This window comes from Oryctolagus cuniculus, chromosome 8 (assembly GCF_051225735.1).
Source record: "Oryctolagus cuniculus isolate XC-2025 breed Fujian yellow rabbit chromosome 8, ASM5122573v1, whole genome shotgun sequence".
In the NCBI taxonomy this organism is placed as follows: Eukaryota; Metazoa; Chordata; class Mammalia; order Lagomorpha; family Leporidae; genus Oryctolagus; species Oryctolagus cuniculus.
The window spans coordinates 66,849,332-66,877,071 of NC_142874.1; the positions used below are offsets into that span (position 1 = coordinate 66,849,332).

At 38.4% G+C, this 27,740-nt stretch overlaps 1 long non-coding RNA gene across 6 annotated transcripts in view; it reads left to right on the forward strand.

Annotated features, from left to right (window-relative positions):
• Positions 1-27,740, forward strand: part of LOC149125039 (uncharacterized) — a 354,033-nt gene that overhangs the window by 151,267 nt on the left and 175,026 nt on the right. For all 6 annotated transcript variants that reach the window (XR_016212556.1, XR_016212553.1, XR_016212555.1 and 3 more), the window contains exon 2: positions 19,804-19,883. This is a non-coding gene — a long non-coding RNA (uncharacterized LOC149125039). The remainder of the gene's footprint in view (positions 1-19,803; positions 19,884-27,740) is intronic.

Genomic DNA, 27,740 nt, shown 5'->3' on the forward strand with positions numbered 1-27,740 from the left:
TGAGAGACCTGTTTGATGACAACGCCTGGTTGTGTTGTAGGAGATCCTGTTCCAGGGTGGTCACTGCAATCCTGCTGCAGTACATTGGTTTTGAGGATTGGGATGATCTGAACGGATTGAATGAAATTAGGGTCTTGCAAATGCTGGAAAGTAGGAGCCACTCTGAATGGTTCCAGATGATGTTGTCTAAGAAAGATGTCTTTTTGATTAGGCAGACTTTATTCAAATCCCAATTTCATTTTTTAGAAATGTTTATTTACTTAGTTATTTGAAAGGAAGAGAGAGAGAGCAAGAGAGAGAGAGAGATCTTCCATCTACTTGTTCACTCCCCAAATGAATGCAATAGTTGGGGCTGAGTCAAACTGAAACCAGGAGCCAGGAATTTCATCCAGGTCTCCTATGTGTGTGGCAGGGGCCCAAGTACTTGGCCATCATTTGCTGTTTCCCAGAAGCGTTAACAAAAAGCTGGATCAGAAGCACAGGAGCCAGGACTGGATCCCGGGCACTTTGATATGTGATGTAGGCATCCCAAGCAATGGCTTAACCCTCTGTGCCACAATGCTAATCCACCAAATGCATTTTTGTTAGCTATATTATGTTGGATAAGTAGCTTCAATTTTATGAATATCAGTTTCCTCATCTGTAGAATAAGTATAATAATACATCAAATTATTTTGTAATGAGTAAATGAATAAAGTCTGTTAAGTAATTAGTATAGCACCTAGCATGTGGTGAGCATTCAGTAAGTGCTACTGTCATTGTTGTCTTGTATTGATTTTAGCTTCCCCGATTCTCCTGGCAGTGTCCATATGGGACCACATAAGGGGCATTGCTCTTTGGGAATCTGAAGCAAGACTGATGTCCTCAAGGTGTGTGTTGATGGGGCTTCAGGACAGAGGATGCAATCTTTTGTTAAGAGGGCTTTGCTATCTGAATAAGTGCTCTTCCAGTGAACTAGTTGCAGAGTGGGCTTGATGTTTAGATTATTCTTCACAACTTTTTTTTTTTTTTTTTTGACAGGCAGAGTGGATAGTGAGAGAGAGACAGGGAGAAAGGTCTTCCTTTTGCCGTTGGTTCACTCTCCAGTGGCTGCTGCGGCCGGCACGCTGCGGCTGGCACACCACGCTGATCCGAAGGCAGGAGCCAGGTGCTTCTCCTGGTCTCCCATGGGGTGCAGGGCCCAAGTACTTGGGCCATCCTCCACTGCACTCCCTGGCCACAGCAGAGAGCTGGCTTGGAAGAGGGGCAACTGGGACAGAATTCGGCGCCCCAACCGGGACTCGAACCCGGTGTGCCGGCGCCGCAAGGCGGAGGATTAGCCTATTGAGCCGCGGCGCCGGCCTATTCTTCACATCTTAATTCATCTCTTCTCTTATATGACCTATTTATTCAAACATTAATTTACTTCCTCAATAGAAATGTATTGAACTTACATAGTGTCAAATTTATTGACACTTAACTTGGTGTAGGATGAGTGTACACCAATAAGTAAGACTTAGTTCCTACTCTGATGAGATATGAAACTCCACCTTTGGATAATAAAGGGGGTTCTTTATGTTCTTTATGGCTTCATTGAGTGAATTTTAGCAGAGATGCACCTGCATAGCCACATGGTGATCTTTTTGGACAGTGCAATTTTTTGTCACTTTCTAAAGCATTGTTCTGGAGTCTTCATTTGAATCTTACTTTCTATTTCATGCCCTTTTATTACTATAAATTTTAAATTATTAGTTAAAAGAATGTATAGGAATTCAGATAATTAAGTCTTAACTCTGCAGCTCATCATGTGCAGGTAGTACATCTTCTTGTAGAGCCAACTTGTTACAGAATATAGAGCTGTAGATTTTGTCCTAGCATCACATTCAAAGACCTGTTCTATTCAAATAGGAAGGGTTTTCAGATCGTTATGGAAAATGTTTTTTATGAAAAAAACTACTTGTTTTCAAAAAATGTTTGCACTAGTCTAGACTTACCTTTTAATTCTAATTTCAATGAACTTTTTGAAGTACCCTTGTATGGGATAATATAATACCTATGAGCCTTTTTATTTTATTGAACTTGCTGCCTGCATAGTATTTAAATGCCATTCTTGCAGCTTTTGATGCATTTTCTCAGCTGTAGATTTTCCAAATCAGGGTTTAAGTTGGAAGATGCAGAATGTAGGGGCATAGATATATTTTGCATTCATGTCAACAAAATACAATAGTGTTTATCTTTTTTATCTGTTTTTCTCAGTGTACTTTTTAGATGAAACAGGTGAGATTTTTGGTGAGGTATTCTGTTTCACCTTATTGTTATCCAAACCAGTCTTTCTTTTTTCTGTTTTTCAGTAGGAAAGTTCTTGCAATGTCTGTGGCCATGTTTGGGGTCTTGTGGAAGCCTCAGTTTACTTCCTTGGCCTCTAAATTTCAGATATCAATATCACTGGAGCTGAGGGAGACATAAAAATCTCATTATGATTGTAAATGCTGTTCTGGTTAGCATTAAATTTCAGGAACACTTAGGAATCTAAGAATAATTGGCAATTTATTTGTTTTCATACTCCAAGTTTACTTTTTAAATGGATTTTGACCTTTGAGTAAAGTTTTTTTGGTTTTAGAAATTCATGATAAATGAGAAGTGTAATACTTTGCCCAGCTTCCAAAACTCACATTTTTCTAAATCTGTTATCCTACCCGCCTTCAGTTTTAGGCTTAGCCTTAATTTATGTTCTAGCTTCAATACTTATATAAGTCAGGGAAACTTAATAAGAGCCATAAAAGTAACTGATTGGTGTAGTTTGGAGTGAATGATGTCCTCTGTTTTGGGTACCCAGTGTTCAAATGATTTAGTCTTATTTTTAAATTTCCATCCTAGACTATTTGACCGCTATTGTGTATTCTGTACTCTCCAGGGAATGGCCTCCTGATTAGAACTATAGTTTTGCAGTAGAAGGTTTTACCTTATGCTAAAGTAGGTCTAGTTTCTTATACTGAATCTAAATTTCCCAGTGATTTAGCCCCTGACATCCATTTTGACCATTGTGAATGCCAACTGTTTGAGTGTCTGCTTTCTATAACATTTTTGTGTGATAACTGTTTGCACTATGTGATCAGTGTTGTCAACAGTGTTTGCACTATTTGGATAGTGAGGTGAATATTTTGCTTAGTGATATTTATACTCCATATATTTCTTTTCCTTTTTGAATTAATGCCAGGGATTGGGCTTGCCATGTGGGCTTGTCTTGATCTTCTGTCATATGAAATAAAAATATTCTTCCCAAGACCAGGCTTAGCACTTTGTTGCATCGCCAAAGAATCTCATCAAAACAAATCATATTAGCAGCATTCTCCTCAAGTCCCACCACAAAGCTAACTCCAAATGTATCGTTATGTGCTGCAGCACTTACAGACATTATCATGAGGTGAATCAACCCAGATGTCCATCAACTGATGCCTGGATAAAGAAAATGTGGTCTATATACACAATGAAATACTATTCAGGCATAAAAAGAATGAAGTCATGCTTTTTTTGTAGCAAAATCGATGCAACTGGAAACCATTATTCTTTAGTGAAATAATCCAGTCTCAAAAAGACCAATATCATGTTTTTGCTGATATGTAGCAGTTAACATAGAATACAAAAATGTATGGGAGTGAAATGGTCATTTTGGGATATGATTGACATTTTTTGCCTTTGTTTATACTCCAGGGGATCTGTGGTCTTCTTAGTTTTCACTTATTGAATATTATGATTAGTGGCGAACTAAGTCTGTAAATATAGAGTGGATTAAAATTATGTCTTTTCAAAAACTAATGAAGAGAGGGGAGAGGGGATTGGCAGGAGCAGGGGAAGTAAGAGAAGTGGTTGTCTTCTTGGAAATGTTACATATGGAATGCATAAAATCTTTTCTTTTTATGTTAATAAAAATTTAAAGAAAAACACTAACATGACACAACACAAAGCATTTTAAGATGTTCTCAGATTGTCTCCTTCCTCCCTCAACTGTCCTATCTCCTTTGTTCTTTTACCACAAGCTAGATCCCCACTTTGACTCCAAAGAGATGTCCTTCTACTGCCCTAGCATTTTAGCTGTTCTTCTCAGCTTGAGCATTTTATTCAGCAAAAACAAGAAACAGCATCAGAAAACATTTCCTGTCGGTTCCTTGGGAAGCCTGTGTGTCTTGCTCTAAAGAAAGCTCAAGCAAAACTGATAAGAAGATCCAGAGACAAACGACTTTTCTAAAACTATATTATTCAGTCTTTGTATGTAGACTTGTTTGGGTATTTTTTTTTTAAGATTTACTTTATTTATTTGAGAGGCAGAATTACAGACAGAGGAAGAGACAAAGAGAGGTCTTCCATCTCCTGGTTCACTCCTCAAATGGTTGCAATGACCAGAACTGGACTGATTGAAAGCCAGGAGCTGGGAGCTTCTTCAGGGTCTCCCATGGGGTACAGGGGCCCAATCACTTGGGCCCTCTTCCACTGCTTTCCCAGGCTGTTAACAGGGAGCTGGATCAGAAGTGGAGCAGCTGGGACTCAAACTGGCACCCATATGTGACGCCCGTGCTGCTTACAGAAGCTCAACCTACTATGCCACAGTGCCAACTCCTTGTTTGGGCAGTAATGTGTGTGTGTGTGTGTGTTTTACAAAATTGAGATCATACAACATACACTATTTTATAACCTATATTTAATTCAAAATGTCATAGACAACTTCTCATTCTTCATTACTACTATATATTTTTAGTGATTTCAAGAATTGCAATCTGGGGCCGGCACTGTGGCGCAGCGGATTAAAGCCCTGGCCTAAAGTGCCGGAATCCCATATGGGCACTGGTTCAAGACCCAGCTGCTCCACTTATGATCCAGCTATCTGCTGTGGCCTGGGAAAGCAGTAGAAGATGGCCCAAGGCCTTGGGCCCCTGCATGCGCTTGGGAGATCCAGAGGAAGCTCCTGGATCCTGGCTTCGGATCGGCACAGCTCTGGCTGTTGCAGCCAATTGGGGAGTGAACCATCCGGTGGAAGACCTCACTCTCTCTGCTTCTCTTTCTCTCTCTGTATAACTCTGACTTTCAAATAAATCTTAAAAAAAAAAAAAGAAAGAATTGCAATCCAAATATGTTTCTTTTTTTTTTAACTTTTATTTAATGAATATAAATTTCCAAAGTACAGCTTATGGATTACAATGGCTTCCCCCCCATAACTTCCCTCCCACCCGCAACCCTCCCCTTTCCCTCTCCCTCCCCCCTTCCATTCACATCAAGATTCATTTTTGATTCTCTTTATATACAGAAGATCAGTTTAGCATACATTAAGTAAAGATTTCAACAGTTTGCTCCCACACAGAAACATAAAGTGAAAAATACTGTTTGAGTACTAGTTATAGCATTAAATCTCAATGTACAGCACACTAAGGACAGAGATCCTACATGAGGAGTAAGTGCACAGTGACTCCTGTTGTTGACTTAACAAATTGACACTCTTGTTTATGGCATCAGTAATCACCCTAGGCTCTTGTCATGAGTTGCCAAGGCTATGGAAGCCTTTTGAGTTCACCAACTCTGATCTTATTTAGACAAGGTCATAGTCAAAGTGGAAGTTTTCTCCTCCCTTCAGAGAAACGTACCTCCTTCTTTGATTGCCCGTTCTTTCCACTGGGATTTCACTCGCGGAGATCTTTAGTTTTTTTTTTTTTTTTTTTTTTTTTTTTTTTTTTTTTTTTTTTTTTTGCCAGAGTTTTTTGGCTTTGCATGCCTGATATACTCTCATGGGCTTTTCAGCCAGATCGGAATGCCTGTAGGGCTGATTCTGAGGCCAGAGTGCTGTTTAGGACATCTGCCATTCTATGAGTCTGCTGTGTATCTCACTTCCCATGTTGGATTGTTCTCTCCCTTTTTTATTCTATCAGCTAGTAGTTGCAGACACTATTCTTGTGTATGTGATCCCTTTGGTTCTTGGTCCTATCATTATGATCAACTGTGAACAGAAATTGATCACTGGGACTAGTGAGATGGCATTGGTATATGCCACCTTGATGGGATTGAATTGGAATCCCCTGGTATGTTTCTAACTCTACCATTTGAGGTAAGTCAGCTTGAGCATGTCCCGAATTGCACATCTTTCCCTCTCTTACTCCCACTCTTATATTTAACAGTGATCACTTTTCAGTTAAGTTTCAACACTTGAGAATAACTGTGTATTGATTACAGTATTCAGCCAAAAGTATTAAGTAGTACAAACAAACAAAAAATACTAAGAGGGATAACATATTAAGTTGTTCATCAACAGTCAGGGCAAGGGCTGATCAAGTCACCGTTTCTCATAGTGTTCATTTCACTTTAACAGGTTTCCTTTTTGGTGCTCAGTTAGTTGTCACCAATCAGGGAGAACATATGATATTTGTCCCTTTGGGACTGGCTTAATTCACTCAGCATAATGCTTTCCATATTCCTAACAGGGATCACTTTTCAGTTAAAATTTAAACTCCTAAGAATAATTGTGTGTTAATTACACAGTTCAACCAATGGTACTAGAACAAAAAAAAATACTAAAATGGATAAAGTATTACATTGTACATCAACCGTCAGGACAAGAGCTGATCAAGTCACTGTTTCTCATAATGTCCATTTCACTTCAACAAGTTTCCCCTTTGGTGCTCTGTTAGTTGTCGCCGATCAGGGAGAGCACATGATATTTGTCCCTTTGGGACTGGCTTAATTCACTCAGCATGATGTTTTCCAAATTCCTCCATCTGGTTGCAAATGACCGGCTTTCATTTTTTTGACTGCTGTATAGTATTCTATAGAGTACATGTCCCATAATTTCTTTATCCAGTCTACTGTTGATGGGCATTCACGTTGGTTCCAGGTCTTAGCTATTGTGAATTGAGCTGCAATAAACATTAAGGTGCAGACAGCTTTTTGTTTCCCAGTTTCAACTAATGTGCCATCTTGTCCAGATCTTTAGGCTAGTTATAATATTTTTCCTGTTTTAAAATTATTCTTTTAGTTAATCTATGCTTTATTATTTCCTTAAGATAAACTAAAGAAGTAGAATTTGTGGGTGGAAATGTGTGGGCCTCTAAAATGTTTTGATCCATAATATGAAATTTACTCCCAGGGTGACTATTCCATTGAATTTTCTCACATATTTTGTGTTTCTACCCACTCCACCCTCATCCAGAGTATATTTTCCTTTTTATTATTGTATTTTGTGTGTGGGGGGATGTAATGCAATGATTGATTACATGTTCATTGATTTGATGATAGCTTATGTCAAGCTGGATTTGTCAGGTAATGCAGGCGCATTTGTTGGCTCATCCATTGCTGGGACTTTACTCCTTATGCTTTCCTCTTTTCTTCTCTGATGTCTTACAGCTGATCTGATTTCAGTCCAGACAAGTCTCTCTTTTTGTTGTATTTACTCGATTTCATAGGCATTTTTCATATTCGGGTTTTTCTTCTTCTGCCCCCAGTCTTTTCCTCTTTCTTGTTTCACTGGTTGACTGTATTACTAAGAGCTTAAACACTTTCTTAAAGATAATGTGGAAAAATGGCTTTATTTTTGTCCTCAGATTAATTGACATCAAACCCACACATCTGGGGTACTGAGTCAGGGAGTGAACTGAGGATAAATGTGTTTTGTGGGAAAGCTATAGTCATAGCTATTAATCAAGGGGCCTTAGGGAAATAATTATGCTTTCCCCCTTAGATGAGGATGTCCCCAAGATGAGGATAATTCTATTGCAGTCTTGTATTGCACAGTGATGTTTCCTTCAATGACAGCCTGTGCATAACATGTGATTTCATAAGATTACTTCACCTAGTGACGTTATGGCCAGGTTACTTTGTCTAAGTACACTCTATGATTACACAATGACGAAATCCCATAATAACACATTTCTCAGAGGAAATGCCTGTCATTAGTGATGTGTGACTATATTTGCTTTTTGGTAAACAATGAGAGAAAAGAGATGATTACTTTAAATTTTTTTGGAGTGGTAAAGTGTACTATGTAGCAAGCACTGTTTCTTAGAATCATTGAGCTCTTTCTTGTGCCTGTACAGTTGCTGGCACATGCTCAAGCTTCTGCTCTGCTCTGTTTCAGCTCCACCCCAAAGAAGGTGAACTATGAGCTCTGTTATGCTGCATTCTATGTTGCTGCCTGTGGCCATATTGCTTCCAATAAGATCTTATATACTTTGCTTACTAATCATGAATGTAACCTGATCTTAGGTTGTAATTGTATCTTGCTTTATTCTACCATTCCATAATTTATAAAGTATCCCTTGTAAATACCAAAATCTGCAGATGTTCAAGTCCCTAATATAAAAATGGCACAGTATTTCCATATAACCTACACACATGCTCTTGTATACTTTAAACATGTCTAAATTGCTTATAATGTATACCTCAATGTAAATGCTATTTAAATGGTTGTTGTACTATATTGTTTGGCAATAAATACAAGAAAAATGTTCATACATGTTAAGCACAGATATAACCATGGTTTGCCTAACTGCATTGTATATAATCTGTGATTGGATAATTTTTTTTGTCTTTATATACAGAAGATCAATTTAGTATATATTAAATAAGGCTCTCAGCAGTTTGCACCCACACAGAAACACGAAGTGTAAAGTACTGTTTGAGTACTAGTTATACCATTAATTCACATTGTACAACACATTAAGGTCAGAGATCCTTCATGGGGACTAAGTGCACAGTGACTGCTGTTGTTGATTTAACAATTGACACTCTTGTTTATGGCGTCAGTAATCACCCGAGGCTCTTGTCATGAGTTGCCAAGGCTAGGGAGGCCTTTTGAGTTCACCAGCTCTGATCTTATTTAGACAAGGTCATAGTCAAAGTGGAAGTTCTCTTCTCCCTTCAGAGAAAGGGACCTCCTTCTTTGATTGTTTGCTCTTTCCGCTGTGATCTCACTCCCAGAGATCTTACATTTAGGTCTTCTTATTTTTTGCCTGAGTGTCTTGATTTTCCATGCTTGAAATACTCTCATGGGCTTTTTAGCTGGATCTGAATGCCTTAAGGGCTGATTCTGAGGCCAGAGTGCTGTTTAGGACATCTGCCATTCTATGAGTCTGCTGTGTATCCTGCTTCCCATGATGGATCATTCTCTCCATTTTAATTCTATCAGTTAGTATTAGCAGACACTAGTCTTGCTTATGTGATCCCTTTGACTCTTAGTCCTATCATTATGATCAATTGTGAACTGAAACTGATCACTTTGACTAGTGAGATGGCATTGATACATGCCACCTTGATGGAATTGAATTGGAATCCTCTGGCACGTTTCTTTTTTTTCTTTCTTTTTTTTTTTTTTTACAGGCAGAGTGGACAGTGAGAGAGAGAGACAGAGGGAAAGGTCTTCCTTTGCCGTTGGTTCACCCTCCAATGGCCGCCGCGGCCAGCGCGCTGCGGCAGGCGCACCGCGCTGATCCGATGGCAGGAGCCAGGAGCCAGGTGCTTTTCCTGGTCTCCCATGGGGTGCAGGGCCCAAGCACCTGGGCCATCCTCCACTGCACTCCCTGGCCACAGCAGAGAGCTGGCCTGGAAGAGGGGCAACCAGGACAGAATCCGGCGCCCTGACCGGGACTAGAACTTGGTGTGTGGGCGCCGCTAGGCGGAGCATTAGCCTAGTGAGCCGTGGCGCCGGCCTCCTCTGGCACGTTTCTAACTCTACCATTTGGGGCAAGTCCGATTGAGCATGTCCCAAACTGTGCATCTCCTCCCTCTCTTATCCCCACTCTTTTATTTCACAGGGATCACTTTTCAGTTAAATTTAAACACCTAAGAATAATTGTGTGCTAATTAAAGAGTTCAACCAATAGTATTAAGTAGAACAAAAAAAATACTAAAAGGAATAAAGTATTAAGTTTTTCCTTGACAGCCAGGACAAGGGCTGATCAAGTCACTGTTTCTCATAGTGTCCATTTCACTTCAACAGTTTCCCTTTTGGTGCTCAGTTAGTTGTCCTGCAATCTGGTATTGTGATGGTATTGTGATGCCTCCGGCTTTGTTTTTGTTGTACAAGATTGCTTTAGCTATTCGAGGTCTCTTGTTTCTCCATATGAATTTCAGCATCATTGTTTCCAGATCTGAGAAGAATGTCTTTGGTATTTTGATTGGTATTGCATTGAATGTATAAATTGCTTTTGGGAGAATGGATATTTTGATGATAGTGATTCTTCCAATGTGATTGGATAAATTTATGGATATGGAACCTATAGCTGTGGAGGCCTGACAACAGTGAAAATTGCAAAATGTTTCTGAGGACAATTAAATACCTGAGTAAGTTGAGGTGAATATTATTCTCTTGTCTCAGAAGAGTTAATATATGTAAAGTGCAATAGTTATCAAATTGATCTGCTATTCAATGGAATGCCAATAAATTTCAATTTTTCAAAATTGAAATCAATAGCCTGATTTAAAAATTTTAGAAGAATGCAAAAGATCTTAAATAGCCCAAACAATATGGAAAAAGAAATTAGAGAACATGTGTTACTTACTTTAAAGATTTACCATAAGACTGTAGTAATCAAGATAGTGTTTTACTGGTGAAAGGTTAAATTCATGGATAAATAGAACATATTCAGTCTGGGAATAGACCCATAGAGATATGACCAGTTAATTTTTCTCTAAAAATGTAAAATGTAGAGTTAATTTAATAGGGTGAAAGAACATCATATCCAACCAATGATACTAAAAAAAAATTAATATACATTTTCAAAAAGTGAATTAAACTGTCACCTTAAACAATGTAAATTATTTTATTTAATCCAGATCATAGATTGGAATACAAAAGCTATAAGTATACACTTTCTATAAGAAAATACAGGAGAAAGTTTTTGTGTGTCCTAATGTTAGACAAAGATTGTTTGAGAAGGCACAAAATACAAGAACCATAAAAGAAAATTTTGGCAAATTGGATTTTATTAAAAAAATTGCTTATTTAAAAGAAAAATTGATACATTAAAATGTAAACCATAGACTTGTGAGAAAATATTAATGGAGGCACTCTGGCCTCAGAATCAGCCTTAAGTCATTCAGATCTGGCTGAAAGTGACTTGATCAGCTCTTGTCCTGACTGTTGATGTACAATGTAATACTTTATCCATTTCAGTATTTTCTCTTTGTTTTCTTCTAGTACTATTGGTTGAACTCTGTGATTAACACACAATTATTCTTAGGTGTTTAAATATAAACTGAAAAGTGATCCCTGTTAAATGTAAGAGTGGGAATAAGGCAGACACTAGTCTTGCTTATGTGATCCTTTCACTCTTAGTCCTATCATTACGATCAATTATGAACTGAAACTGATCACTTGGACTAGTGAGATGGCATTGGTACATGCCACCTTGATGGAATTGAGTTGGAATCCTCTGGCACGATGTACAATTTGGGACATGCTCAATCGCATTTGCCCCAAATGGTGGAGTTAGAATCATGCCAGGGGATTCCAATACAATCCCATCAAGGTGGCATGTACCAATGCCATCTCACTAGTCCAAGTGATCAATTTCAGTTCACAATTAATCACACTGATAGGTCTAAGAGTCAAAGGGATCACACAAACAAGTCTAGTGTCTACTAATACTAGCTGATAGAATCAAAAAGGGAGAGAATGATCCATCATGGGAAGCGGGACACACAGCAGACTCATAGAATGGCAGATGTCCTAAATAGCACTCTGGCCTCAGAATCAGCTCTTAAGGCATGCGGATATGGCTGAAGAGCCTATGAGAGTGTTTTAGGCATGGAAAGCCAAGACACCCTGGAAAAAAAAAAAAAGAAGACCTAAATGGAAGATCTCTGCGAGTGAGATCTCAGTGGAAAGAATGGGCCATCAAAGAAGGAGGTACCTTTCTCTGAAGGGAGGAGAGAACTTCCACTTTGACTATGACCCTGTCAGAATAAAATCAAAGTCAGCAAACTCAAAAGGCTTCCATAGCCTTGGCAACTCATGACTAGAGCCTAGGGAGATTACTGACGCCATAAGCAAGAGTGTCAGTTGTTAAGTCAACAACAGGAGTCACCGTGTATTTACTTCTCATGTGGGATCTGTCCTTACTGTGTTGTCCAATATGAAGTAATGCTATAACTAGTACTGAAACAATATTTTACACTTTGTTTTTCTGTGTGGGTGCAAACTGATGAAATCTTTCCTTAATATATACTGAATTGATCTTCTGTATATAAAGATAATTGAAAATGAATCTTGATGTGAATGGAATGGGAGAAGAAGCAGGAGATGGGAGGGGTGTGAGTGCGAGGGAAATTATGGGGGGGGGAAGCCATTGTAATCCATTAACTGTACTTTGAAAATTTATATTTACTAAATAAAAAAGAAAAAAAAAAAGCCCATGAGAGTGTTTCAGGCATGGAAAGCCAAGACACTGTGCCAAAAAAACAAAAAATGAAATGACCTAAATGGAAAGAACAGGTCATCAGAGAAGGAGGGCCCCTTCTCTGAAGGGAGGAGAGAACTTCCACTTTGACTATGACGTTGTCTAAATACGATCAGAGTCGGCGAACTGAAAAGGCCTCCATAGCCTTGGCAACTCATGACAAGAGCCTAGGGTGATTACTGACGCCATAAACAAGAGAGTCAATTGTTAAATCAACAACAAGAGTCACTTTGCACTTACTCCTCATGTAGGATCTTTGTCCTTAATATGTTGTATATCGTGATTTAATGGTATAACTAGTACTCAAACAGTACTTTACACTTCGTGTTTCTGTGTGGGTGCAAACTGTTGAGAGCTTTACTTAATATATACTAAATCAATCTTCTGTATATAAAGAGAATTGAAAATGAATCTTGATGTGAATGAAGGGGAGAGGGAATGGGAGGTGGGAGGGTTGTGGGTGGGAGGGAAGTTATGGGGGGGAAAAGCCATTGTAATCCATAAGCTGTACTTTGTAAATTTATATTCATTAAATAAAAATTAAAAAAAATTGGTGAATTTTATTGTATGTAAATGATCAATAAAGTTAATTAAAAATAATGAAAATGGGCAAGTATTTGGCTTAGTAGGTAAGACATTTGTTAAGATGCCCTTGTCCCATATCAGAGCTCCTAGGTTCGATACCCAGCTCTGGCAGCAGTTTCTATCTTCCTTCCAATGAAGACCCCAGGAGGCTATGCAAGTTAAGTTCCTTCCATTCATGTGGCAGACCTGAATTGAGCTCTCAGTTCCTGGCTAGGGCCTTGCCCAGTCCCAGGTGTTTAGGACATCTGGGGAGAGAACCAGTAGATTAGAACTCCCTGTCTGTCTGTTTCTCTTTTTGTCTCTCTCTGCATCTTGAATAAATGAATAAAAATTTGAAAGAATACTATAAAGAAGGCATTCCCTTGAGATGCCATTTTTGAAAACCTATTAGACTAGTATAGTTCCTGTTTGTATAAAGGCTGGTATCTTGCTGCCCTGTTTCAAGAATATCTGATTGTCTGATGACAATGATATGGTTTCTATGAAGATTACATGACATTCTGATTAACCAGATTCTTTTATCTGGGCAACATACAGCCTAGGCCAGAGAGAAATAAAGGGGGACAGAGGCTAAAGTGAAGACTTTGTATGAATCAGCTCAAATGAGACGCAGTAGGTCCCTATTTAGATGTGACTGGTAGAAAAGATACTCTTGCATCAACAATCAGCAATGCATTTTTAAAATATTTGTGCTAAATCCCAATGAATTATTAAGAGAGACAGGCATGATGAGGATCATAGAACTTCTACAAGATATGAAATCTCAATATGAGTAGGATATGTAGTCATAGGAGGGAATATTCGAGTTGAATTGAGAAAGAAATCTGACGCCAAACTCTAGTTTACAGATCTTGGTCAGGAAGCTGGAGAGAAGGCTGTAATGGCAAAGAGAGCTGTCATCTTTCTTTATTTCACACCACTAGCAACATCCAAGTTTCCAACCACACTGTTTTGGGCTAAAACAGTTGCTGGCAAGTTCATTTTTCTTCACTGATGTATTATCGCTTACAAGTTATTTGTGTGGATATATTTTTCCCATTCTGTTGGCAGTTTTGAGTTTTAGATTATTAGATTCTATCTCTCAATGTGAACTGCTTAGTGGTTTATCAGTTTATTAGGGACAAGTGCAGCCACTGCCTCTGGAAGATGCCAGAGTGGTGTATGTAAGCCATGATGAAGTTTTAGTTAGGATAGATGGTATGTTAGCTTTGGCCTTGTGTTCTTGAGGGATCATGATTAAAAGTTGTTCAGAGAGACATATTACTCTTTCTAAGTTGCCAATCTTGTGGTTTTCCTGTAGAGTTGAACTAGTTTTCACCAATAGCTGTGGTTAATTTTTGGGAGCCAGGAATAACCACTTTGGAGGAGATTCTTCTCCTTTCTTTGAATGATGAATAAAGTTTTGACTCTTTGGTTGCTGTGGTGTGTGCTTTTTTACTTCCTTAATTGAGTACTGATTAGAAGTGATGGGCTAGGATTTTGTATGAGCTAAGTAGAGGCCTAAGGGAATCTTCACTGACACCATTGACACCTCATGCAACCAGTAAGGATTCTCACATTAATGGTCAGGAAGAAACAATTTAGGTTGAGAAGAGGAAGAGACAAGAACGCATACTAATTGATTGATGTTCAGTCTTTGGCCTTTACTGTCATTTAACATAGCTTTGGATTAGGTTTTAGAGTGTGCATGACATAGTTGCTTGAATATGAGGGGTGAAGTAGCTGATGAGATTTTTAAAAAAATTATTTGAGGTATATTTTGTATGGAGTAAAATTCACCAACTTTAACACATTGTTCTGTAAGTTTTAACAAACATGTAAAGTTACATGAGTAGTATGATAATTACGATCTAGTTCGATTTCTTATGCCCCCATCCCAAGATTCCTTTGTTTCCCCTTGTAGATTTCTTCCTCTGATTTTCTGTTTTCTGCTGCTATAGTTTCAGTTTTCCAGTGTCAGGTAAATTCATTCACATACTGTAAGGATTTTTGAATTGGCCTTTTCCACTTCATAGCAATAGAGATTCATTCATGTTGTTATATGTATTAGTAGTTAACTCATGATAATGATATTCCATTGTATAGATGTGTCATATGAATTTTATTTATTCTCCAGCAGAAAGATATTTGAGTGGTTTCTAGATTTTGGAGATTGTGAATAAAGATGCTGCAAACATCTACATATAGGTTTCCATGTAATTGTAAACTTCCCTTTTATTTTAGTGGATATTTAAGAGTAGCATTGTTGAGTCCTGTTTAACTTTACAAGAAACTATTAGGCTGTTTCCTTAAGTGACTCCTATTTTGAATTTCTGCCAGGAATGTTTGAGAATTCACGTTGCTCTGCATCCCTTCAAACACTTGGTATTGTCAGTATTCCATTTAAAATTTTTAAGCATTCTAACTTGAATGTGGTATTATATCTTTGTAGTTTGGGTGAGGAAATATTTAACTTGGATATCATCTGAGAGAATACTATCTTTATTTCCAGGATTATCTTGATAACTGTTACTGACCTTTGGTGAATACGCAGATGAAGTCACTGAAGTGGTGATTTATAATTTGGTGGTTGAAGCACCTGTGGTGGCTTTAATAGTGTTCCCGAATTCTTCGTTATGCTCCCTTTTACGATATAGAGCTTAATTTTGTAACCCTCATCTCTTCGAGAGTAGGCTGGCCCTTAGGGATTCACTTTAACTGAATAGCATATGATGGAAGTGATGGTGTATAACCTTCAAGACTGAAGGGCAAGGGACTTCTTTCTTGCTTCCCTTTCTCTGTAATTACCACCCCTGGGAAAATCAGCCAGCTTTTGTGTTGTGAAGATCCTCTAGCCAGCCTTATAGGGAGGCCTTAATAGGGAAGAAATGAAGCTTCCTGCCCAGAGTCCATAGCCTCTTGCTATGGGTCTTGTGAGCTGACAATCTTGGAAATGAATCTTCCAACCCAGTCAAGCCATCAGATTACTGTATCCCTAAGCCATCCTCCTTAGTGCAAACTTATGAAAGACCCTGAATGAAATCCACCCAGTTCTCCTGCTCTTGATTTATTGGCCCAGAGACTGTGAGATAGTGAGTGTTTGCTGTTTAAGATACTAAGTACTGGTGCAATTTCTTATGCAGAAATATAGAACTAATACAGATTTTTGTACTGGATATGGGAAGTTCTTGTAACAGATACCTAATAATCTGAGAAAGGCTTTAGAATCAGACAGTGGCAGAAGGTAAAAAGACTTTGTTATTGATTATTCTCACAGGGTCCAAGGGTTCTTCCCTGACTGATTGCTTTTGTGCTTTAGCTTTGGTGTAAATATTAGGCTCTACCTAAATTTGAGTTTCTTTCCTTCAAATGGATTTTACAATAGCTCACTTAAAATCATGTACAGAGAGCCATTTGTTTCAGGACTTTAAAAATGTCATACAATTACCAAGTAAAATCATAAATCATGAAACACCCTTATCCAGTTTCTTAAATCTCCCCCCTTTTAAGTGATTACTGTAACAGTAGGAAGTCCTTGTCTCAATTTTTATTTTAAATTTTAATCTCAGTATGAAGTTTTAAAGTACAAAGTTTGGATAGAAATCACTGATTATCTGGTTCCAAAGGACATTTCCAAAAGAGATCCTTTGGGCATAATCCATGCACCTAAGTTCTCACAGAGTAGGAGATTTACCACTTACAGAGTTCAGTATCATTGGAGGATATTTTACATGTACATTCTTTAAGCTTCAAATTTAATTTTTTTGGCAATCCATGCTATTCTCTGTACAAGAAACCATAGGAGAAGCCAGATTGTCCTTCTGTCTGGAGGCTTTGTGCTGCACTAATATATCATACCTGCCTTCCATCAATTCCATAGTGTTGCATAAATTGTTGAGTTCTGCTTTTTGCCTTTTTCCTGGCCAAGGTGTGAAGAGGCCCAGGAGAGAGAGGAAAGTAAATCAGAATTTGTGTACTGTCTTTTCCTCCCAATAACCATGTCTGACTTAATCCTTGGCAGAGTTGAAGTACCTTCTTTCCCATGGTTGAGTCTTATTTCTTTCTCTTCTGGGGGTCATGATGTAAATATTTAAACTTATATTGAATCATTAATATTCAGAATTGACAAGGAAAGTGGAAAAGTACTTTGGAATGTCTATCAAAAGCCATTTATGTCACACCATGTCTTAAATGTATATTGAATTGGCTGGCATGGTAGGTTAAAATTGTGGTGTTAAGTATTGATCAGGATCTCATCCCATGCATCTAAAACTACCCTCATTTTCCAGCTCAATTTGGAAGACACTGTTGAAGATCATTTTTATGGAATATATGGAACTGATCCTTTGTACATGAATATAAATTAGGCTGGTTTCCTGACAAATTTTCTGGCAGGACATGGAACACAATATCCAATAGAGTTTGTATATTAGCTCCAGTCCCCTGGCAATTTATTGAGGTGGCATCCAAGTCATGTTTTCTAGACCCAAGCTCTACTTTCATGGGAAGTCAGCTCTATTGTTTCTTTATTATCATGGACTCCATGTCAACATTGCCTTTTTCCAATGATGAGTTCAATAAATTGTGAGGATACCTTGCATAAATTAAACCAATATGTACATGTGTAGACTCTTTTGTTTGTTAGCTGAGCCTTTATGTGGCATGCCTGTTTGATTGTACAGGACATATGTCACACATGGAGTTCAGTGGGTGTAACACCTGGGAAAATATAAGGAAGGATGCAGAATAGTGAAGCATGAATCATGAAGTATGAAGATTGTGGTATAGGCCGGATGAAGTTTCTGCTAGCTCCATCACGAAGTTTCTTATATAAAGTACTTCCACACTCGACTGAATGCCTGGGTTCTTGTACCACCACTTCAATCAGTCATTAGATATGGGTCACCTTGAGGATATTGTGATGTTACCATGATAGCCGAGGCCTACTCTGAAGAGTTAACTGCTGGAGGCTGTCAGTCAGTGATATTTTTGATCCCGAGTACTGAATCCCTTCTTGAAGAGGAATTTGAGTAGCAGGTCTCCAAGTCTGCTCATCTCCATGTCTACTACATGTGGCTAAAGGCAAATCTTGTTTTGGATTTTTTAACATTGCCATCCTTACCTCTGTCAAGGTCTCTGTAGATATATACTGATATGTATATTTAGAAATACAGTAAAGGATTCTTGTCTGAAATAGTTTATTAATAAAAGGCAAAGTAGAAAATGATAAAATGTTAAAGATGATGCATATTTATTATAAGCGCTTTACCATAGTTATTTGCAAATCTTTCATGGAGGAACAAAGCCTTTTCTCTGAGTATGTCTTCTGATTAGAGTTTTGTTTAGTTCATGCATAAGGAATACCAATAAAACATAATCTTGATTTTATAGTTGTGATTATTAAAGTAGAGCATAACTTTATTTATTCAGAAGCAATCTGAGTGCAATATATCCTATATTTTAATTATTTTTAGCAATATCTCATATTTGGTTTGCACTAGTTTAATTTAATAGTGCTTTTTTTTAGAAGAATCACCTTTATTTACATTTTAAAAATTCATTTGGCCTAGTTATTATTGAAATAACTTCCTTTCCTTTTTCACTCATTTCCCACTCTTCCCTCCATTTTAGATATTTAGCAAAGTTCACCACACAAAGGTGTAAATAGGTTAAGGAACAATCAGCTTGTAGCTGACTGTAGGTAAAAGAAATGTTCAAGCTTTCTAGAGAGGATATAGGAGCCTATGCCTGTATTTAGTGGTGGGCATTGGTCAGTATCTTTTTTTTAAGATTTATTTTATTTATTTGAAAGAGTTATAGAGAGAGGTAGAGATAGAAAGATGGAGAGAAAGGTCTTCCATTTGTGGATTCTTTCTGCAAATGGCCACAACAGCCAGAGTTGGGCCGATCTGATGCCATCCAGGAGCTTATTCCAGGTCTCCCCCGAGGGTGCAGGGGCCTAAGAACTTAGACCATCTTCCACTGCTTTTCCTGGCGCGTTAGCAGGGAGCGGGATCAGAAGTGCAGCAGCTGGGACTCGAACCAGTGCCCATATGGGATGGTGGCGCTGTAGGCCACAGCTTTAACCTATTGTGTCACAGTGCCAGTCCCAGTCAGTATTTATTTGTAGAGGGAAAAGAGAGTGCCAATTAATCAGGCATGTGAAAGGAGAACTTTTACTAATAATATGCCCATAACTCTATCTCTAACTACATCTGTATATAAAGGACATTCCAAAACAATCAACATTCCTTTTATAAAGAAGGATATAGGCCAAATCAAATTGGCATCATGGTCTTGGAGAAGTGGCTGTTGTGGTGAGTCTCAGGATGACTTTTGACTGATTAGCATAAAGCCTCGATTAGGATAACCATAAGCAGACTATTAAATTTTTCCTTCTCCCCCCATAGCGTACTCTGTTTCCAGCTGGCCATCCAAGGGCCTACCTCTAACTGGGCTTGTTTCTCAATATCAGCTGCCTCAGATAGAGTGAGCCGAGAGAGCTTTATAAAAGAGGAGGGAGGAGAGTTCAGGGAGAAGAAAGCCTTTCTCCTAGATCAGTTCTGTTTATAATGGCTTTACTCCTCCATCTAAAAGCTCCATCCTCTACCTCATATCCTTGAAAGACTACTGAGAGCCCATAAAGGTTGGCATGTGCTATGAACATCTTTATATGTGTTTTAGGTGAACAGGAATGGAACCTCCTTCCACTGAGTTTTGTGAATGATTTGAATCTGCGTTCTTTGACTAGTGTTTGCAAATATCTGACCAGAACACCCCACCAACCTGGGATAACTTTTCTATTATTTTTGTTTACATATGTAAGGTAAAGAATTATGGAGAAAGACAACTGACGGTATGATTCGTACATACTTCCTCCAGGTGGGATCTCTGAGTGCTGACCAGGTAAGCTGAAAATCCTGTGAAGGGTCTTCAACATCTTAGTCCAGTTTAAGATGCAGCAGACATAGAGGTGCTTTGGTTTGATTCCTCTTGTCTGTGCTATACTGACTTCTGGGACATGAGTCATTGTTAGGGCCAATCTAGTTCATGGCTGTTACTGTTTTTCCTCACTTTTTGGGCATTGCTGTTTACTCTTTAATTTGCAAATAAAATGGTACTTCAAATAGTTCATAGAAAAAGGCAATCAAAAGCTAAGCTTATTTTAGTGCGAAAACATTTGAATTCCATGCAGAGCTTTTTAATAATACACGTTTCCATGAACATTTTGAAGACCTGTCATATGCATGGGGATGGGATGCTTTTAAGAAGAAAAAGGAAAAGGAAAATTTCTTTACCTGATATTAAAATAAAACATGGTGATTGTTGTACCTTGGGGAGATTTTAGGTTAATACTGTTCTTTGGTCAAATTGATTATCTCTTGTCCAAATCTTCTGTACTTACTTTTTTTTTAGTTTTTTTTTTTTAAACTTTTATTTAATGAATATAAATTTCCAAAGTACAGCTTATGGATTACAATGGCTTCCCCCCCATAACGTCCCTCCCACCTGCAACCCTCCCCTTTCCCACTCCCTCTCCCCTTCCATTCACATCAAGATTCATTTTCGATTCTCTTTATGTACAGAAGATCAGTTTAGCATATATTAAGTAAAGATTTCAACAGTTTGCTCCCACACAGAAACATAAAGTGAAAAATAATCGATGATTTTTTAAATGATGATGAAATCAGATCAGACCTATTGTCATGTGTAATCCCAGTGAGAGTCAAGTTGGGAATTGATAATTTCTTTTTTTCTTTTTTTTTTTTTTTTACAGAAGATCAGTTTAGTATACATTAAGTAAAGATTTCAACAGTTTGCACCCACATAGAAACACAAAGTGAAATATACTGTTTGAGTACTCGTTATAGCATTAAGTCTCAATGTACAGCACGTTAAGGACAGAGATCCTACATGAGGAGTAAGTGCACAGTGACTCCTGTTGTTGACTTTACAAATTGACACTCCTGTTTATGGCATCAGTAATCTCCCTATGCTCCAGTCATGAGTTTCCAAGGCTATGGAAGCCTTTTGAGTTCTCTGACTCTTATCTTGTTTAGACAAGGTCATAGTCAAAGTGGAGGTTCTCTCCTCCCTTCAGAGAAAGGTACCTCCTTCTTTGAAGACCTGTTCTTTCCACTGGGATCTCACTCACAGAGATCTTTCATTTAGGTTTTTTTTTTTTTTTTTTTTTGCCAGAGTGTCTTGGCTTTCCATGCCTGAAATACTCTCATGGGCTTTTCAGCCAGATCGGAATGCCTTTAGGGCTGATTCTAAGGCCAGATTGCTATTTAGGACATCTGCCATTCTATGAGTCTGCTGAGTATCTCGCTTCCCATGTTGGATCACTCTCCCCTTTATTTATTCTATTGGTTAGTATTAGCAGGTACTAGACTTGTTTATGTGATCCCTTTGACTCTTAGTCCTATCATTATGATCAATTGTGAACTGAAATTGATCACTTGGACTAGTGAGATGGCATTGATACATGCCACCTTGATGGGATTGAATTGGAATCCCCTGGTATGTTTCTAACTCTACCATTTGGGGCAAGTCAGCTTGAGCATGTCCCAAATTGAAAATCTCTGTACTTACTTTTAGCCAGAAAGATTTCAATACATTTTAGTAAACAAGAGAATTACGTAGTCAGAGAAGTTCCAGGATCTCTCTAGGTCTGATGGACTTATGGCAGGTGATATCTAGGTAGGGAAAAGAAGCATGGAGAATTGCTGCCTTCATTAGGGTCACAGTGGTTGCACTGTCCTGATTGTTGCTGTAGTTTTTCTTGAAAGAGGTTTCAGGAACTATTCAGTGATTAAACTAATCCATGGTAGGGGGCTTTTCAATAAGATTCCTTAGAGAAGGCAAATGTTTTTTTTTTTTTTTTCTTACGCATTTAAATAAGAGATAAGTGTTCCAATAACCATAGTTAAGCAGTACTGTTTGTCAAAGACAGAAGAATGTTAACAGAGAGTGAAAACCTGTACTTTGGGGGAAGGGAGAAGAGTGCTAGCCTGTACCTGGGGCTGCTGCGCCTTAGTGGTAGACTGGATCCTGGTCCTCACAGAAGCCACCATCCTTCAGCATGTTAAGCTCCTAGAGTACAACTTGGAAATAGCTTTCTGCCCTCACTTTGATCTCAAGGCAAGACAGCACTTTGAGTGCACTTTTTCTTCTTCCGGTAACAATACTTCTGTGCATTCGTCCATTTTTAGCAAGTATTTAATTTTTAGTTTGGGTGAAACATTAATTACTGACATGTCCCCACTTAAGGGTAGTCTCTAAACAAAAGTTTGAGACTGAATGTACTGGAAGTGAAATAATCGTTATGCCTTATGAAAATACACAAATGAGTCATTCTTTATTGGAACTGAAGACTCATGTTAAAATTCTTTACCATAATCTTTTAAACATATGTTCTGTAGAGGGAAAAAATCTATTTAGGCTGGAATCTTCTACTAAGTTAATAAAATGTTAATATTATCACATGTTATGGATTCAGACATTTCTAAGGTCCTAAAGTTACTCAGGCTAGGACTTGAAATGGGGTAATATACACAGTGGAATAGTGGAATAGGGAGAGTGGAAGAAAGAGAGGTACTCACAGATTACCTTTTATCTCTGTTCTTCTCACTTTCTCACTTTGGCTTGAACTAGGCAGTTCCAGTTGCGTAATTAGTCTTCTCTCCAGAAAGTCTGCTTTACTCATTATACAGAAGAGGATTAAACAAATCCGTGTGTGGTAGGGTAAAATGGTATTTGTGTGTGAGAGAGAATAAAAGAGTCTTACAAACTTATGAGCAAGACCAGGTTGAGTTTATATTTATTTTTGAGGACTGCCTGGGAGTCCAGTGATGCCCTCAGAGGTGAAGTCCTCTACTTTAAATTTTGTAAGAAGTAAAAATTTGGAAGGTAAAAGAAATATGGCAGCATGTCATTTTTATTTTTTCTTTATTTTTTTTGGTGAACAGCACAGTTTTACTTTATTATTTCTTTTTTTTATGCAAGACATTTTATGCCAGAACTGGAACATTTTTTCCTCTCTTTGCATGACAGAGCTTTTGGCACTTACTAATAGTTGAGAGCATCCGTCTTTCACCCCAAAGAGACAGAATTGACACCTTCAAGATCTTTAGGCAAATGTATGCCCCCCAAATCCACACAAATAGCTTTTGGGCCCACTCTGTCATCGGGGTACCTACTTTTAAAAGAAATGGATGAGGTAATGTCTGTAAAGAACTTTGAGAAGGCTAGGCACCAAAAATAAAATATTTTTAGAAGAAGTTATTACTTTAGACAGGCAAGACCTAAGTGTGAAATGTAAAGCCAAGTGAGAAGAACGTAGCATTACTGTGCCAGTCAAAGACAGCTCTGTGATCATGGCTTGGGTTTAGGGAGCTAAGAAATAAAAGGATTGCATGGAAGGCATAGAAAGAGACAAGGAAAAGGAGAAACAAGGACTGGATTAAATAACCAGAGACCAAAGGCAGGGGAAGATAGATGATCATAGATAAGAAAGTAGGGTTAGATTTCTCAATTCCTCACTGTCTCTCCTTTTTCATTTTGTTTGTTCATATTATGAATTTTAATTTCTTGCTTTTAGTTGCCTTCTTATCTGTATTTTGAACAAAGCAGTGGGATAATTCTCAAGCACTAATTTTATCACATTCTTTCTCCATAAAGAATATACAGTGAAAGTCTTTATTGCAGTAATTTTTCAGCATTTTGGAATATATCTTTCACATGAAAAATTATTTAAAAGTATAATTGTGAAATACTTGAAATTATTATAGAGGAGAGGGATCAAGAACATGGCCTGTGCAGAATCTCTCCCTCCTTTACATCTAGGTGACCACTTGTGACTCCCAGATGGATAAAATCTACGTCCTCCAGTGAACATTCAAAGTCCTTGATGCCATGGCCACTCATTTCTGTCATTACTGGTCAGCACTCATTATTTTTGAGTTTGCCTTTGCTTTTTCACTCATGCTCCCTCTGTGTTGTTCCTATACCCATATTCATATTTCACATGCTCTTCTTGCCTAGGATGTTCTTCAGCTGAGCTGTGAAACCCCTTTGGACTTTGTTAGAGGCTTAGCTGATCTTGACTTTTGCTAGCATGTTGTGCAGTTCTTTTTACTTCATGTTGTTGCATCATCATCACTCACACCGTTAGAATTCCTGCTCAAGTAGAAAATCTGAAGAACTTCCACTGAAAAAACCCAGTAGAAATAGAATGGATCAGAATATAGAAATTATATTGTGGGATCTTTCACTTCTGACAGTTGAACCTATAATTATTCCTGTTGTTTAAAGCTTTGTGTTTTATCTGAGTAGGGAGAGCAGTCAGTCACTATATATATCTGGTTGGTATGATTATTCTTCTCTTGGTACCCTATCTATCCTTTAGTTTAGAATATACTCTACTGCTTGAATTTGTCTACCTTTTGATGTTTTTTCCTTTCTGAGGATTGGATGTTAACTCTGTCAGTGTTGATTCTGATGGAAAGCATGTTTTATCAGGGAGAAGTGGAGTTTCTGTGAATCAGTCTCAAGAATCTTCTCAATGGGGTTTCTTTGCCTGGGCTGCTTTGGACTTCCCCACAGTATGGTAGCCTTAGGGCAGTCGTACTGCTCACATGATGGCTCAGGCCTTCAGGGTGACTGTTCTAGCAAGCAAGGTGGAAGTTGCAGTGTCTCTACAGACTGTGTTTCAGAAGTCAAGCAGCATACCTTCCACTGCATTTTATTGGTTGCAAGTAAGTCATAAACCTCTCAGATTGAAGGATAGTGGAATTAGGCTCCATAGTCAAGGTTATAGAAGAACATGAAGGGCAGAAAATTTTGTTAGACCCATCTTTGGAAAATATACCCTGCCACAACTCAATAGATACTTGGCAGCATTTATAAACATACCACAGATTAAAATAAACTTGGCATCTTCCCTGAATAATAATAAAGAATTTTGGCCAAGTTCACAAATTGTCAGTTCTAATAATTTATATGTTTAAATGTAATTGATGATTGATGATTGGTAATGATTTATACTACCAATTAAATAAGATGTGATATGTATGTGAAGCTCACTGGTACATATTAATTACACACTGGATGTTGGAACTCTAGTAAGGGCCAGTGTTTATTCTAATGCTTTAGAGGTGATCCAGGAATAGATGATCAAGAGCTGGCTGGTTGCTAAGTAGAACTGCCCAGAAGAGCAGTTCAGACATATAATGAGTGTGGGGTCTCTTAAGGTGAGCTGAGAATAAAATGCTAGTCAGTGTCAGGGAGACAAAGGAGGAAGTGTAAGAATTCTGATTAATTTGTTAGGAAAAACCTCACAGGAAGCAAACAAAAGAAGTGAAGATGACAACATAGATATCCAATGAAGTATTTGGTTAATGTAATACCAGGAACTAGTCCCACAAATATGCTTCATGTTAGTGTGAATGTGAGTTGTTCTTGTTTTTTTTTTTTAAGATTTATTTTTATTTATTTAAAAGATAGAGTTATAGAGAGAGGCAGAGTCAGAGAGAGAGAGGTCTTCCATCTGCTGGTTCACTCCCCAAATGGCCACAATGGCTGGAGCTGAGTCAATCTGAAGTCAGGAGCTTCTTCCTGGTCTCCCATGTGGATGCAGGGGCCCAAGAACTTGGCCATCTTCTACTGCTTTTCCAGGCCATAACAGAGAGCTGGATCAGAAAAGGAGCAGTTGGGAAAAGAATCAGTGTCCATATGAGATGCTGGCACTTCAGGCTGAGGCTTTAACCTGCTGCACCACAGTGCCAGTCCCTCTTCTTGTTTTTTTCATTTTTGCAATTATTTTTTATTTAGTAAATATAAATTTCCAAAGTACAGTTTATGGATTACAATGGCTCCCCCCCCCCAATAATTTCCTTCCCACTCGCACCCCGCCTATCTCCCACTCCCTCTCCCATTCATTCACATGAAGATTCATTTTCAATTATCTTTATACACAGAATATCAATTTAGTATATATAAAGTAAAGATTTCATCAGGGCCGGCGCCGAGGCTCAATAGGCTAATCCTTTGCCTGTGGCGCTGGCACACCGGGTTCTAGTCCCGGTCGGGGCGCCTGATTCTGTGCCGGTTTCCCCTCTTCCAGGCCAGCTCTCTGCTTGGCCCAGGAGTGTAGTGGAGGATGGCCCAAGTCCTTGGGCCCTGCACCCGCATGGGAGACCAGGAGAAGCACCTGCCTCCTGACTTCGGATCAGCGCAGTGTGCCAGCCGCAGTGCACACTATGAGAAACAGTGACTTGATCAGCTGTTGTCCTGACGGTTGATGTACAATGTAATACTTTATCCATTTTAGTATTTTTTTTTTTTGTTCTAGTACCATTGGTTGAACTCTGTAATTAACACACAATTATTCTTAGGTGTTTCAATTTTAACTGAAAAGTGATCCCTGTTAGGAATTTGGAAAACATTATGCTGAGTGAAATAAGCCAATCCCAAACGGACAAATACCACTTGTTCTCCCTGATAGGTGACAACTAACTGAGCACCAAAAAGGAAACCTGTTAAAGTGAAATGAACACTATGAGAAACGGTGACTTGATCAGCCCTTGCCCTGACTGTTGATGAACAACTTAATATGTTACCCCTCTTAGTATTTTTTGTTTGTTTGTTCTACTTAATACTTTTGGTTGAATACTGTAATCAATACACAAATCTTCTTAAGTGCTGAAACTTAACTGAAAAGTGATTGCTGTTAAATAAGAGTGGGAATAAGAGAGGGAAGAGATGTGCAATTCGGGACATGCTCAAACTGACTTCCCTCAAATGGTAGAGTTAGAAACATACCAGGGGATTCGAATTCAATCCCATCAAGGTAGCATGTACCAATGCCATCTCACTAGTCCCAGTGATCAATTTCTGTTCACAATTGATCATAATGATAGGACTAAGAACCAAAGGGATCACATACACAAGAATAGTGTCTGCAAATACTAGCTGATAGAATAAAAAAGGGAGAGAACGATCCAACATGGGAAGTGAGATACACAGCAGACCCATAGAATGGCAGATGTCCTAAACAGCACTCTGGCCTCAGAATCAGCCCTAAAGTCATTTGGATCTAGCTGAAAAGCCCATGAGAGTATATCAGGCATGGAAAACCAAGACACTCTGAAAAAAAAAAAACCTAAATGGAAGATCTCCGTGAGAGAGATCCCAGTGGAAAGAATGGGTCATCAAAGAAGGAGGTACCTTACTCTGAAGGGAGGAGAGAACTTCCACTTTGACTATGACCTTGTCTAAATATGATCAGAGTCAGTGAACTCAAAAGGCTTCCATAGCCTTGGCAACTCATGACCAGAGCCTAGGGTGATTACTGATGCCATAAACAAGAGTGTCAATTTGTTAAGTCAACAACAGGAGTCACTGTGCACTTACTCCTCATGTAGGATCTTTGTCCTTAGTGTGCTGTACATTGAGATTTAATGCTATAACTAGTACTCAAACAGTATTCTTCACTTTATGCTTCTGTGTGGGAGCAAACTGTTGAAATCTTTACTTAATATATGCTAAACTGATCTGTATATAAAGAGAATAGAAAATGAATCTTGATGTGAATGGAAGGGGAGAGGGAGTGGGAAAGGGGAGGGTTGTGTGGGAGGGACGTTATGGGGGGGAAGCCATTGTAATCCATAAGCTGTACTTTGGAAATTTATATTCATTAAATAAAAGTTAAAAAAAAAAGACAAAAAAATCCAAAACCACACACACACACACAAAGATTTC